Consider the following 14,447-nt stretch of genomic DNA (forward strand, 5'->3'; position numbering starts at 1 on the left):
TTTAGACTTTAACAGCGGTCATTATTCACGATTTATCAAAAAGGTGGAATGTAACTGATTAATTGTGGTGAGCTGAAAACAAATCATGCTGCGAAATAGTTACTCATTTGAAGAAAAAATTTCCCTTGGGTTGATTATTTTTAGATTTCGTATTATTGTCGTTCTATATACCCGGCTGTTACTGTTTCAGAAGTGATTTTGATGACCGACACTCCGTATGCATGTACGGACGAAACACGTACTTTACCGACGAGTAAGTAAAATACAACTGTCAGTTACGCATGTGAGATGAGGTGAATTGGTTATACCTGCAAGAGTAAATTTTAATGTTACCTTCACTGTGGGCAGTTACAATACCAACTTATTTAGCAACTCCAGACGCATGCAGTACTCAATCTTATGCCTAGATCTGAACAATTACACTCGCCATCAGACATTGTTATTCACACTACAGTTTGTGATAACCTGGTCACTTACTTAATACTTTATTCTTTCACAGTAAACTGAATTTTATTTGTACATTTATTTAATTTTGTAGTTATGAGGGTATAGTACTGCACATTATACTATTTATGTAGCTTTTTGTTATTATGTATACAGTTCGTTCTGATGGGCGCAAGTACACTCCCGTTCATAAAAAAATAAAACAGAACTCTTCGAACGACTAGAGATAGGGCCTTTATATTCACAGGACATGTACATTAGTATGTTCTGCAGAAATGATTAGCGTTTTGACCATATCGGACCGCGGATTCAAGGTCAAATCGACGTCGTGGCGGAACCCCACCTTCCAGTAAAATGTGCCTTCAGCTTTCATTGTTTGCTATAAACCGAACGTGATGGATCAGTGTGACTTTAGCAGACGCGCAGGATGCCTCACAGACTTTTTCATGACCCGTACCGTCAAATCAGTGAGTCTGAAAGAGGCCGCACTATTGGCATGAGAAAATGTGCTGCGGGACGAAGCGTTTCAGCGTAGTAACGGGTGTGTGCAGAGCAGTTCACGGAATGCCGTAGAGCACGACGAGATGGCTCAGGTTCCACCACCAACACCAACATCCGAGAAGTTCGACACCTCATCCAAATGGCACTGCAGGACAGATCTGCGTTCTCGTCGTTCTGGCGAAACCGTGGAACAGTGTAACACATATTACGCTATCAGGAGTGACAGTGTGTTACCGTTTATTACTGAATGGGTTACGTGTGCATCGTCTATTTCTCAGCCTACCTTTGACCAATGTACAGAAACATGCTAGACGGCAATGATGTATGGAACGACGTCAGTGGGGACAGGAATGGCATCAGGTAATGTTTTCGGACGAATCAAAGTTCTGTACGTTTGAAAATGACGGCCGCAGTTCGGTTCGCCGCAGAAAGCGGAAGCAGCGTCACAGTGACTGTATGCGCACGAGGCTTCAAGGCTTTATGGTGTGGGGTGCTGTTGGGTACAATCACAAATGACAGTTGGTGGGTGTTCAGGGCACTGTGACCAGTGTGATCTTCGTGAATGACTTCAAGGGATCCGTAGCCATAGCCTTTCTTCACAGTATCCCAAACGCCATTTTTCAGCAACACAATTCACGACCACATGTTTCTGCACGAACACGTGCCTTCTTGGTGTCACGGGATGTCAGAGTTGTGGCCTAGCCCGCCAGACCACCACACCCGTCGCCAATCGAAAATTTGTGGGATGTGGTGGAACTACGGGTGCAGCACTGTCACCCAATGCTAACCACCACAAACATGTGAATGCAGCATGGATGTCTATGCCACAGAAATCCATTCGCGCCTTATACGCGTCGATGCCATGGAACATGTTATCAGGACCCATGGCGGATCCTGTGCGTATTTAGGCAACAGGACCCGTGCTGAACCGAGGTGACTGAAATGCTAATCCTCTCTGCAGAATATACTAATGTACATGTCCTGTAAATATTAACGACCTATCTCGAGTCGTTCAAGATGTTCTGAACATTACGGCAAGAAAGGAAGAATGAATTGATTGCTGGTGTTAATACCGATCGTCCTCCTTTACCTTCTCTGCATTACTGCTGTTGACGTGTAACTGAGCACATTTGTTCTGTGCACGCAGTACACGTGAGGCGCCTAGTTGTTTCCACTGCGCTGTGTGGAATACGAAGGTTCTGTTACAGTTCACTAACCTGCTGTCTTCAAGTTGATACCCCGAGCGCAGAAAACAGCACGCAGGTCGTAGGTTCTGTATCTTGAGGCTGAAACTGACTTTTAGCGAGGTTATTTTCTGAAAAAATGTATCACTTCTTTGCGATGCCACTCGAGTATTTTAATATAGCCACACGAGAAGACTACATAATTTAATACAACACCTTCTGATACAGCAAAGTACATGATCAAACGCAATGTTTACGAAAATGTATCTTTACACTATTTGTGGCACGTGTCTGTGCCTTTTGACTACCGGAGTGAATCTTTTAATACTGAATACTGGCAAACACATCCTGCCACAGACAACAGACTGCCTAATCCAGTGTGACGAACCGAACCTTGCATACAAACTGGAAACACATCCTACGACAGACAACATGTCTGTTCTTCTCGACTGCCTAATCCAGAGTGACGACCAGGAACTTAAATAAAAATTGGAAACTCATCCTACGACAGACAACATGTCTGTTCTTCTCGACTGCCTAATCCAGAGTGAAGAACTGCCGGAAATACTTCGCGCGCCATATCAGAAAAGGTATGGCGCTTCCAATCGCTTCCGAAGTGTTTCGTCTGCAAATTTCGTCAGTCTTTTGTTTTTTATTTAACTTGTTTTTAATAATTCTAGAATGACTGATTGATAATCAGCTGTTGAGAGATATTTATATTAAAAAGTGAAGTAAATCCAATGAGTAGTTTAACTAATAATAATAACTATACTTTAACGTTTTGGTGCCCTTGCTCCGTACACAGCAGCCAGTCACAGAGCAGTAGCATTATGCAGGCGGTCTTTCTCACGGGAATGGTACCGAATCTAACATCTGTCATAGGTACCTCACACCACATTTCGTCATCTATATACTTCTTGCATCTCTGCTGGTCAGGGAACAGCTTCTTGGAGCCTAATATGATGGCTGACTAAGCCAGACGTATTACAACATGAGTGTCTTAAGCAGGTGACTGGATATAATTGCTGATATCATTACGATGACTTACGTATCAGTGACAAAATCTGATTGCCACCAGTGCTCGAAATGTTCTGTGTCAGTTGGGACTACCAAATAAATTATTACAGAAATTAGTTTTCATCGTATTTAATAACATAGAGGCTTAGCTGCAAGCAATATGGGGTCCGTTAACAGGTTATTTTTGCCGTTGATGACTGGTCCTATTAGTTCGAAGACTTGGGAATAGTTAGTCACCTGCTCACTCTGCAAACATCTTGTTAGTTTGCTGACAGTGGGTGGTGGTAGCTCCCGCGACGCCGCATAGAGAGTTACGCGGGTTGCATCGATGCCCCTGGACGCCACTGGAGCGTATCTCCTGAGTTCTTCCTTTCCTCCGGCAAGACGCCTCGCTCCACACTGCAGCATTCTGAGTGTGACGCTGCGCTCTTCTCTGCAGCCAACCAAACGCAACGGAGCCGCTCCCGAACAGCAGCTGTAATGGCGGCGTCCTGTCTTTGGTTGGTTAACTTTCCCAGGACAGTAGCTCCTTATATAAACTCGTGGGAAACACGGAATTTGCTTGCTGTGTCATCGACTAATTGACTCGAGCGTAGAAGTTCGGAATGGTCGGCCAGCATTAGAACTGGACCGTGGAGACAATACGTTCGAGAAGCTTGTTTGGTAGCACTGCTGTAATGTGTTTGTATCGAAGGAGTTAGTGTTCTTTGCTACCTTGTCTTGCTTAACAAGTTTATTTCCACAATTAGGACTACGTTCCCAAAAAGGTACATACCTTGCACTATGTTAGAGATACCTCAATAATTAGCATCTTTAGGGAGGTATATAGAAAGAAAACAAAGATGAATGTGGATAGAAACGTACAGAATCAGAATATTGTAGAATGTTCGGTAAGGAACGAAAATCTTGTCCATATTTAAGTTCTTCGTCATGATGAAAACGTCAATGAAGAAGATAATTGCAACAAGCCGAAAATACTAAATAAATGTTTTATTTCACAGTCACTGATTTTGGCCCCAGGAACATCGTCAGATGGCAGCAAGGATTTCGCGTACAAATTTCAGATTTTTATGGTTTCCATAAATAATTTATACCTGCAAAATACTAACGCGAATTCCTTACAGACGAATGGAAAAACTGGTAGAAGCGCACCTCGGGGAATATCAGTTTGGATTCCGTAGAAATATTGGAACACGTGAGGCAATACTGACCCTACGACTCAGCTTAGAAGAGAGATCAAGAAAAGGCAAACCTACGTTCCTAGCATTTGTAGACTTAGAGAAAGCTTTTGTTAATGTTGACTGGAATACTCTTTTTCAAATTCTAAAGGTGCCAGGGGTAAAATACAGGGAGCGAAAGGCTATTTACAATTTGTACAGAAACCAGATGGCAGTCGAGGGTTGTAGTCTATCCTCGGTGTTATTCAATCTGTATATTGAGCAAGCAGTAAAGGAAATAAAAGAAAACTTCGGAGTAGGTATTAAAATCCATGGAGAAGAGACAAAAGCTTTTAGGTTTGCCGATGACACTGTAATTCTGTCAGAGACAGCAAAGGGCTTGGAAGAGCAGTGGAACGGAATGGACAGTGTCTTGAAAGGAAAATATAAGATGAACATCAACAAAAGCAAAACGAGGGTAATGGAATGTAGTCGAATGAAGTCTGATGATGCTGAGGGAATTAGACTAGGAAATGAGACACTTAAAGTAGTAAAGGAGTTCTACTATTTGGGGAGAAAAATAACTATTGATAGTCGAAGTAGAAAGGATATAAAATGTAGACTGACTATGGCAAGGAAAGCGTTTCTGAAGAAGAGAAGATTGATAACATCGAGTATAGATTTAAGTGTCAGGAAGCCGTTTCTGTAAGTATTTGTATGGAGTGTAGCCATGTATGGAAGTGAAACGTGGACGATAAATAGCTTAGACAAGAAGAGAATAGAAGCTTTCGAAATGTGGTGTTACAGAAGAATGCTGAAGATTAGATGGGTAGATCACATAACTAACGAGGAAGTAAGAAATGGTTCAAATGGCTCTGAGCACTATGGGACTCAACTGCTGTGGTCATTAGTCCCCTAGAACTTAGAACTACTTAAACCGAACTAACCTAAGGACATCACACACATCCATGCCCGAGGCAGGATTCGAACCTGCGACCGTAGCAATCGCACGGTTCCGGACTGCGCGCCTAGAACCGCGAGACCACCGCGGCCGGCAAGAGGAAGTAAGGAATAGAATTTGGGACAAAAGGAGTTTGTGGCACAACTTGACTAGAAGAAGGAATCGTTGGTAGGACATGTTCTGGGGCATCAAGGGATCACCAATTTAATACTGGAGGGCAACGTGGAGGGTAAAAATCGTAGAGGGAGACCAAGAGATGAATACACCATGCAGATTCAGAAGGATGTAGGTTGCAGTAGGTACTGGGAGATGAAGAGGCTTGCACAGGATAGAGTAGCATGGAGAGCTGCACCAAACCAGTCTCAGGACTGAAGACCACAACATCAACAACAACAACAACACCAAATAATTTATGACGAATTTTGGTCTGAACTTAGTCTAGCTCATATTTCCGCACATTATGTACCAATGAAGGCGACATCTATACTCTAACGTGTTAAGTCAAACTTTCCCTGAGTTCAAAACTGTGAAATTTGTTCGAGAAATCCTCGCTGCCGTCTGGTGGGTGTCCTAGGACCGGAACTAGTTATGGTAAAATAAATCATTAACTCAGAAGGGTGCCTGGATACAGATTTTTCTTTAGTAAGGAATTGTTAAATATGCTGCAAATTTGAAAGAATCAACTGCAGTGCGCTTTTTGAAGAAATACTTAATGCATTGTTACACAATTGAAGAACAGTCAGTGGAAACAATTAGTCCCACGTTTCATCAACTGTGACAATGTTTGACAAAAAATTGTCACGTTTGGCCTCGTAAGAAATTCCGCACAGATGGTCCTTTGCTGCTCTTTATGGCCTTCTGTTACGCGTCGAGGAAACCAGCAGGCTCGCACATCTTAGTACCCCAACAGGTGGACGAGTGTGTCAGCAGTACCATCATAGATGTCAAGTTGTGCACCAAGGTGTTTGATTGTCATCCCTCCATCACTTCAAATGAGAGTGTCCTTTCGTGTCTTTCCACAGTAAGTAGGCGTGCCCTGAATTGGAAACTATCGACTGTCTAGCTTCTGCCAGTACTCGCCATCTTGTTATATTGCAGATTAATCAAATTTGGACACAGTCTATAGTCTGCTCGTTAGGTAAGCCGATGGTGGTCTGAAATCGTCGGGGAAAAGTAGTCTGATAGCGAATAATTAAAGATTACTTGCGATCACTCTTGAAATAACTATTTAATCAAGTCAAGATTCATAACAAACGAAAGGCAATTCTCTGACAAGCCCAAATCTGATCACAGGTATTGATTACATTTACTTAGTGAACCCTCCCTTTGTCACTGAGCTCGACCATTCCGCAGTGGCGATTGGTGGCAGACTTTGTTGGCAGTCCAAGAAAAGTCTGCACTTCTGTTTTAAATTTGCTGATCATGTACGTCATGACAACCATTCTGATTAAAAAAACTGCATGTTTGTGTGTGTGTGTGTGTGTGTGTGTGTGTGTGTGTGTGTGTGTGTGTGTGTGTGTGAATGCGAGAGGAGGAGGGAAAGGGGGAGAGAGAGATAGAGCGTTTCAAACAATTCTTGTGAATTCGTGGCACTGCAAGCACTCGAGCAGTGGCATACCACCAAACAGTCAAGGCGTAACAGGCCAAATGGAACTAGCGAACTCTTAAGCAGTCCACGAGACCTGTGAGTGACGCGACGAATCGCCATTCGTGCAGGAATCTCCATCGCCCTCCTGAAAACCGGCTAATTAAATCCGTCGCAGCTGCGCGAGGTCGAAATTTAGATGTCTTTTTGTTCACACTCGCCGCCTCCGGAGTGCATTCTCAGAACTGCGTAGTTTGGCCTCTCAGTACGCTGTTTTGGTAAGTACCGTCCAATTTTCAGACTTCGATAATGCATGACCTACGGTACTTGCTTTTTCCGACGTTACAGAATGAGATTACAAAATTCTTTTTGTTTAAGTTGCCCCTTGCGGTATTAGAGTAGACTGCCCACAGCGAAGTTCCATTCCGTAACCTTCTTTCTTCGATGCTCTGCAGAAAATACGTACAATTTCTTAATACTATAAGGGCAGGCATACTGCCGTATTTACTGTATTTAATTGTTTTTCGACACTTTCATTTTTCGCCCTGTCGCGATTTACGTACCCAGTCAGTGCTCTCAAAATACTCATCTACGGGCTTTATATCCTTTTCATTTCTCGTTTAGTACGCCTCCAACCTTCTCGTCCACACCACCACCGTTACTTTACGTAATTTTAAAAAATCTCTTCTCCTGTTTTAAAATACCGTTCGATTCTGTTACCTAGATACTGAAATCTCTGTAGCTTTATTTCGACATGATTATTTGATATGTAAGTAATATCAAAAGACAAAAGAATTTACTGTATTGCTTTGTTATGAAAGCTCTTTTTACCCTTTGCTGGTTCATATCTTACAAATTCCATTTTTTCTGTGAAGGCATTTAAATTACACACATCAAAGAAGTTTTGCGTCACCTCGGTTCCGAGAGTTCCGGAACCTGTACAGAAAATTGGAATACAGATCGACATAAACATCGTATCCGCCATTTTCGCCATTTTTATTGCTCTTGAAAACCACGCATTGCATATTGTACCACCATACAGAGATACCTTCACAGAAGGTGGTCTAGATTGCTGTACACTCCGGTACCTCTAATACCCAGTAGCATGCCCTCTTGCATTGACGCGTGCCTTTATTCGTCGTAGCATACTATCCACAGGTTCATCAAGGCACTGATGGTCCAGATTGTCCCACTCCTCAACGGCGATTCGGCGTAGATCCCTCAGAGTGGTTGGTGGGTCATGTCGTCCATAAACAGCCCTTTTCAATCTATCCCAGGTATGTTAAATAGGGTTCATGTCTGGAGAACATGCTGGCCACTGTAGTCGAGCGACGTCGTTATCCTGAAGGACGTCATTCACAAGACGTGCTCGATGGGGGTGCGAATTATCGTCCATGTAGACGAATGCCTCACCAATATACTGTCGATATGGTTGGACTATCGGTTGGAGGATGGCATTCACGTACCGTACAGCCGCTACGGCGGCTTCCTACATCGGTCCCACATATCGCCACCCCAAAACATCGCGGAACCTCCACACTGCTGCACTTGCTGCACACCCCTGGACAGTGTCTGTATGGTGTTCAGCCTGACCGGGTTACCTCCAAACACGTCTCCGACTATTGTCTAGAGAGCGGCATAAGCGACACTCATCGGTGAAGAAAACGTGATGCCAATCCTGAGCGGTCCATTCGGCATGTTGTAGAACCAATTTGTACCGTGTTGCATGATGTTGTGGTTGCAAAGATGGACCTCGCCATGGGCGTCGGGAGTGAGGTTGCGCATCATGCAGCCTATTGCGCACAGTTTGAGTCGTAACACGACGTCCTGTGGCTGCACGAAAAGCATTATTCAACAAGGTGTCGTTGCTGTCAGGGTTCCTCCGAGCCATAATCCTTTGGTGGCGGTCATCCACTGCATTAGTAGCCCCTGGGCGGCCTGAGAGAAGCATGTCATCGACAGTTCCTGTCTCTCTGTATCTCTTCCATGTCCGAGCGACATCGCTTTGGTTCACTCCGAGATGCCTGGACACTTCCCTAGTTGAGAGCCCTACCGGTCACAAAGTAACAATGCGGACGCCATCGAGCAGCGTTATTGACCGTCTACGCATGGTTGAGTTACAGGCAACAAGAGTCGTGTACCTCCTTTCTCGTGGAATGACGGGAAATGATAGGCTGTCGGACCCCCTCCGTCTAATTGGCGCTGCTCGTGCATGGTTGTTTACATCTTTGGGCGGGTGTAGTGACATCTCTGAACAGTCACAGGGACTGTGTCTGCGATACAATATCACAGTCAACGTCTGTCTTCAGGAGTTCTGAGAACAGGGGTGATGAAAACCTTTTTTGATGTGTGTATATTCATTTGCTGCTCTCACAAGCAGGTAAAGCGTAGGTTTTAGATCGTCGTGTATTGCAGTTAAAATCTTTGTTTGTTTGCAAAGAGCATTGTCTCTTAGAGTAGCGTTATTTATTTTGAAGTGCTTTGATAATAATTTTTACAACTTACTTACAAAGTCAACATATAATTTAAAGAGGGTAGGTGGTATCGGGCACTCTTGTCTAAGTATCTGGATAGTTTCAGCTGCCCGCTGTGGTGGCCGAGCGGTTATAGGCGCTTCAGTCCGGAACCGCGCGACTTCTACGGTTAGCAGAAGAGGCAATACCGTGTTACGAATGGAGGCCGAAATGCACGCGTTTTAGCTAACGTAAGCTGGCGTGAGGAGGGAAGAACTATACTGACGTGACGTCTGGAACATGACAAGGAATGAGAATTCAGAAAGCGGACGTAATTAGTTTGATGCTTAGCTTTATTCCATTAATGATGAACGTTGCTCTTGACGGTACATGATTCACAATATTATCTGTTCAGAATACATTCTTGAAGATATTTCTTACAGTTACGGACGATGGCTATACTAAACTGTCCTCTCTGCAAATGAGAGCGTATGTAGACAGTGAACCATCGCTAGCAAAGTCGGCTGTCAACTGACTCTCTAGACTAGACCTGCCATGTGGCGGCGCTCGGTCTGCAATCACTGATAGTGGCGACACGCGGGTCCGACGTATACTAACGGACCACGGCCGATTTCAAGGCTACCAACTAGGAAGTGTGGTGTCTGGCGGTGACACCACATGATGTCCTTAGGTAATTAGATTTAAGTAGTTCTAAGTTCTAGGGGACTGATGACCTCAGAAGCCCCATAGTGCTCAGAGCCATTTGAACCAAATCTTCTTGACAGTGACGGTGCTCAGATTTTTTGTTCCCTTCCGATTTCGTGGGCGAGGCAAGGGTGGGAGTGGGGGAGGGCAGAGCAGTTTTTGTGCAAGCTTTCAAAATGAGTATTCGACGATGCGTGAGAGCTCGTGAGGGAAAGACTTTCTTTCCCTCTTTTTGTCCTCCTTTGTTTCATTTCCCTCCCGCCGGCTACTCGGGTTTCCGCCTGGGCGCTACCTGTGGCCTCATCCGTCTGTTAACTGTTGCCGTGTGTGGGTCGCTCACGGAGAGCAACGAGACACTAGGGAGGGAGGGGGGGGGGGGGGGGGGGGGGGAAGTGAGGCGGCGTGGCACGCACGGTGTTTGCGAGCGCCTACGCTGCCGGCTTCAGTCAATAGCAGCGGCCCGCGGTCCGCGGCGCTCGCCTGCCCGCTCATCTCTCGGCAAACACATCAATAACTCTCTCCCTGGGCTCCGCCGTCCCGTGCTGAGTCAGAGACGCTTTAACGCACATCGGCTTGTGTAGACCGGCGCGCTAGGACATCGCCTTTACCTGTTCCTCGGCGGCGAGAAGTACCTGTTTCCAGTGAGTGGGACTCTAACATAGCCACCACTTTGTCCACTCCTCACCTCAAGCGAGCACTAACCTACTGCGGTGCCTTCCTCGAGTTAGATTTTGCCACACGACACACACGTGAAAAGAAAAGTAACTGCATACATTAGTCAGGCAAAACATTATGGCCATCTGCTTGACAGCGCATTGGTCCACCTTCGGACCGCAGTACAACAACAATTGTGGGTGACACGGATTCGGCAAGTCCTTGGTAGGTATCCACACGTCTGCGACACAATACCGGGTGATCAAAAACTCAGCAAAAATTGGAAAACTTAATAAACCAAGGAATAATGTAGATTCCGTATTTCTAGATTTCCGGAAAGCTTTTGACACCGTTCCTCACAAGCGACTTCTAATCAAGCTGCGGGCCTATGGGGTATCGTCTCAGTTGTGCGACTAGATTCGTGATTTCCTGTCAGGAAGGTCGCAGTTCGTAGTAATAGAAGGCAAATCATCGAGTAAAACTGATATCAGGTGTTCCCCAGGGAAACGTCCTGGGACCTCTGCTGTTCCTGATCTATATAAATGACCTGGGTGGCAATCTGAGCAGTTCTCTTACGTTGTTCGCAGATGCTGCTGTAATTTACCGTCTAGTAAGGTCATCCAAAGACCAGTATCAATTACAAAGCGATTTAGAAAAGATTGCTGTATGGTGTGGCAGGTGGCAGTTCACGCTAAATAACGAAAAGTGTGAGGTGATCCACATGAGTTCCAAAAGAAATCCGCTGGAATTCGATTACTCGATAAATAGTACAATTCTCAAGGCTGTCAATTCAACTAAGTACCTGGGTGTTAAAATTACGAACAACTTCAGTTGGAAAGACCACATAGATAATATTGTGGGGAAGGCGAGCCAAAGGTTGCGTTTCATTGGCAGGACACTTAGAAGATGCAACAAGTCCACTAAAGAGACAGCTTACACTACACTCATTCGTCCTTTGCTAGAATATTGCTGTGCGGTGTGGAATCCTTACCAGGTGGAACTGACGGAAGACATCGAAAGGGTGCAAAAAGGGCACCTCGTTTTGTATTATCACGTAATAGGGGGAGAGGGTGGCAGATATGATACGCGAGTTGGGATGGAAGTCATTAAAGCAAAGACGTTTTTCGTCACGGCGAGATCTATTTACGAAATTTCAGTCACCAACTTTCTCTTCCGAATGCAAAAATGTTTTGTTGAGTCCAACCTACATAGGTAGAAATGAGGGCTCGAACAGAGGGGTTTAGATGTTCGTTTTTCCCTCGCGCTCTTCGGGAGTGGAATGGTAGAGAGATAGTATGATTGTGGTTCGATGAACCCTCTGCCAAGCACTTAAATGTGAATTTCAGAGTAATCATGTAGATGTAGATGTGGATGTAGAGAGGTAAAAATTGACACACATGCTTGGAATGACATGGGGTTTTTTTAGAAGTAAAAAGAAAAGTTCACAAAATGTCCGACGGATGGCGCTGGACTGCTACCGTGACGGGTGAGAGGTACCCCGATGTGTTACAGAATCGCATCATTCCCAGCTTGGCTGATAAACACCTGCTGGGACGTACGATGTTTATGCAGGATGGCGCTCCACCCCATATTGCTAGACGCGCGAAAGATCTCTTGCACGCGTCGTTTGGTGATGATCGTGTACTCAGCCGCCACTTTCGTGATGCTTGGCCTCCCAGGACCCCAGACCTCAGTCCGTGCGATTATTGGCTTTAGGGTTACCTGAAGTCGCAAGTGTATCGTTATCGACCGACATCTCTAGGGATGCGGAAAGACAACATCCGACGCCAATGCCTCACCATAAACTCCGGACATGCTTTATAGTGCTGTTCACAACATTAATCCTCGACTACAGCTATTGTTGAGGATTGATGGTGGACATATTGAGCATTTCCTGTAAAGAACATCATCTTTGCTTTGTCTTACTTTGTTATGCTGATTATTTCTAATCTGATCAGATGAAGTGCCATCTGTCGGACGTTTTTGAACTATTGTATTTTTTTGTTCTAATAAAACACCATGTCATTCCAAGCATATGTCTCAATTTGTACCTCTCTATCTACATTATTCCGTGATTTATTCAGTTTTCAAATTTATACTGACTTTTTGATCACAGGCTGGTGGTTTGTAGGCATAAAGCTGACGCCAGAAGTGTACCACTGGGTTCTGATCAGGCGAATCTGGTGGCCAAGTCCACTATCACACCCCTCAAATCGCTGTAGGAGTTGATACGGTCAGTTATCCTGTTGGAAGATGCCGTAGCCGTCGGGGAAGGTATCAGGCGTGAAGGTATGCAGATGATCCGCAATAACTTTCACGTAGTCCACATTGTCACGGTTCCTCCGATTAATACCGCACGTACTATGGAAGTCCAGGTGAACGTACGCCGCTTTGTAATTTACGGAATTTCTTGACGCAGCACTGACTGCAGTATATCTTGAAGTTTTATTTACAAATGTTCAGTGTAGCTACCATCTGTAACACTGCAAATGTCCCAGGTATAACCAGTTTCCTGCCAAATCAGGCAAGTCTTTATGTATGGTGGCAACTGCTTGTGGTATCCGTAGTCGCAACTACTCGATGTTTCTGGAAGTGGGGAGCAAACACTCTGTCTTTGACGTAACCCAATAGACAGAAGTCCTTTGGGGTTAAATAAATGGATCATTGTCTCCAGAATTGTCCTACTAAACGTCCAACACAAGACGACACATTCTACGGACATATTCCAGTTACGGTTGACACGGCAGAAAAGAAAGGACCACAAATCTTGCTACAGCTTACAGCGCAAAAAGCATTTACTGTAGACGAGTCCCGTACGTGTTCGATTACGTGACGTGGTTTCTGCTCATCCCGTATGCGGTGTCGATTCAGTTTTCCGCAGGTATGAAAGGTGGCATCATCACCGGACACAGTTCATGAAACCATAAACAACACTGCGCGTGCTCTGCAGCGTTATACGAGTCGTTGATGACTGTTGGAATAACTCATTCGCGCGTGCAACGTAGCTGGAACTTCGGAAACTAACAGCGTTAGGTGGTAATAAAGCGCTGCATCGAACATTTCTCTAAGTTATTTGCCCTTTTCACAACTAAAAGTTCCTTTTGTATAACCACTTTGCAAATATCATATGTTGTCCCCAATGGCGTGCGTCCAAGGGGCAGTTCACGTTTCGCGAACCCCATTTCACGATATTGTTGCTTGAGTGACTTGCGCTTATATGATATTTGCCTACCCAACCTTCAAGCATCTGTTGTACAGAAATGTAGAGATTTGCAGATAAATCGTCAGCCACATCACCGGGACCGAAGATCTGGCTGTTTGGTCCCCTCCACCAAATCAACTAACCAATGAATAAATCACCGTATATTCTAAAACCATTCTTATTCGGTTTCAGACCTTCTAGCTAGGCTAATGACCTTGTTAGAACTAATGATCAACTGGCTCTTGTCTTCGTTAGACACTTAAGAGTTGCTCTAGGAAAGCGTTTCCCAAAACTAAACTACCTACCAGTTTCTAAACAGCCGAACATTCTTATACATTTTCTTTTTTGGTTGGTTCGCACCAATCATCAGGTTCAATAAATTTACTTCTAAGTTAGCCACGCGAAACTAATATTCTATGGAACCATGGACCTTGGCGAGGTGGTCTCTGAAGAGACGCAACAGCGTTTTCAGTAGAGACGGGGGCAACGTTCTGGATGAGTGGACTGGCCTTGCAACAGCCAACACGGGCTCGCTGTGCTGGTACCGGTGAAAGGCTGAAAACAAGGGGACTACTCAGGAGGAT

The sequence above is a fragment of the Schistocerca gregaria genome, chromosome 5 (assembly GCF_023897955.1).
Source record: "Schistocerca gregaria isolate iqSchGreg1 chromosome 5, iqSchGreg1.2, whole genome shotgun sequence".
NCBI classification, from domain to species: Eukaryota; Metazoa; Arthropoda; class Insecta; order Orthoptera; family Acrididae; genus Schistocerca; species Schistocerca gregaria.